This window comes from Apodemus sylvaticus, chromosome 7, assembly GCF_947179515.1.
Source record: "Apodemus sylvaticus chromosome 7, mApoSyl1.1, whole genome shotgun sequence".
Lineage (NCBI taxonomy): Eukaryota > Metazoa > Chordata > Mammalia > Rodentia > Muridae > Apodemus > Apodemus sylvaticus.
In genome coordinates, this window is record NC_067478.1 from 37,341,510 (window position 1) to 37,342,840 (window position 1,331).

At 37.5% G+C, this 1,331-nt stretch overlaps 1 pseudogene; it reads left to right on the forward strand.

Annotated features, from left to right (window-relative positions):
* The first annotated feature begins 226 nt into the window (after window positions 1–226).
* On the forward strand, window positions 227–660 carry LOC127689615 (bcl-2-related protein A1-like; annotated as a pseudogene).
* Window positions 661–1,331: the final 671 nt, after the last annotated feature.

Consider the following 1,331-nt stretch of genomic DNA (forward strand, 5'->3'; position numbering starts at 1 on the left):
ATTAAAACTAATGTTTACACTATAGGAAATGTTATCATCTAAAACCTAACCTCTCTCTTCTTCAACACTCTCTTAATCTCTGTTATGAGTTATGATGTGTATCTTAGTTAACATTTATATTGTTGTGACAAAAGTCTATGACCAAAAATCAGGTTGTCGAGGAAAGGGTTTATTTGGATTATACTGATATATTTCTCTGTCCTCCCCTGACAAGCCATATCTTTGCAGTCCTCCTCGGCCTCTAGGTGGACAGCTCCAGTCAGCTCTGCCAGGGAAGATGACAGCCTATGAGTTCATGGATATCCACTCCCTGGCTGAGAACTATCTTCAGTATGTCCTGCAGGCACCTGCCTTTGAATCGGTTCCAAGCAAAACATCCAGAGTGCTACAGAGTCGCTTTCTCCATTCAGAAGGAAGTTGAAAAGAAGCTGAAGCTATTCTTGGATGACTTTCACATGGAATTCATAGATATGCCAGAATAATATTCAACCAAGTGATGGAAAAAGAATTTGAAGATGGCATCATTAACTGGGGAATGATTGTAAGTATATTTGCCTTTGGGGGTGTTCTCCTCAAAAAACTTCCACAAGAACAGATGGCCCTGGATGTAGGTGCTTACAATCAAGCTTCCAGTTTTGTGGCAGAATTCATAATCAATAACACAGGAGAATGGATATGGCAGAATGGAGGCTGGGTATGTGTGATGACATATACATTATTTATATATATAAAATGAAGAATAGGAATGTAAAGTTTCCTTACTAATTAAAACAACAAAATAACAATCAAAGGATTCCAGTCTGTTTGTATGCCTTATTTTGAGATGCTCTTAATTAAAATTAAACAAAACAAAAATCCCCTGGGTCATTTCCAGTGGCCCCTACTGGAAATGTTTTCTTAAAGATTTTAAAATTAAGATTTATACATTTATTTTATGTATGAGAGCACACAGTAGCTGACTTCAGACACACCAGAAAAGGGTATCAGACTCTATTACAGATTGTTGTGAGCCAGCATGTGGTTGCTGGAATTTTAAATTAGGACCCCTGGAAGAGCAATCAGTGCTCTTAACTTCTGAGCTATCTCTCTAGCCTGTTCCCCTTTTTTTATAGTCGGAGAACATTTCTTTCTCCAACTTTAATTCTAGCTGTGAGGTCTGGGCTTGAGAACAGTATCATTTTTTTTTTTTAAACAATATCTTCTGTATCAGCAGCGCGGATCCCCAAGTGCCTGCCTTTTCTAGGGTTTTTTTTTATGACAATTGAGAAATACTACAGAAAGAGCTGGTATTAAATATTGTCATATGTGCTTTATCGCGTTGTAATAGTCAA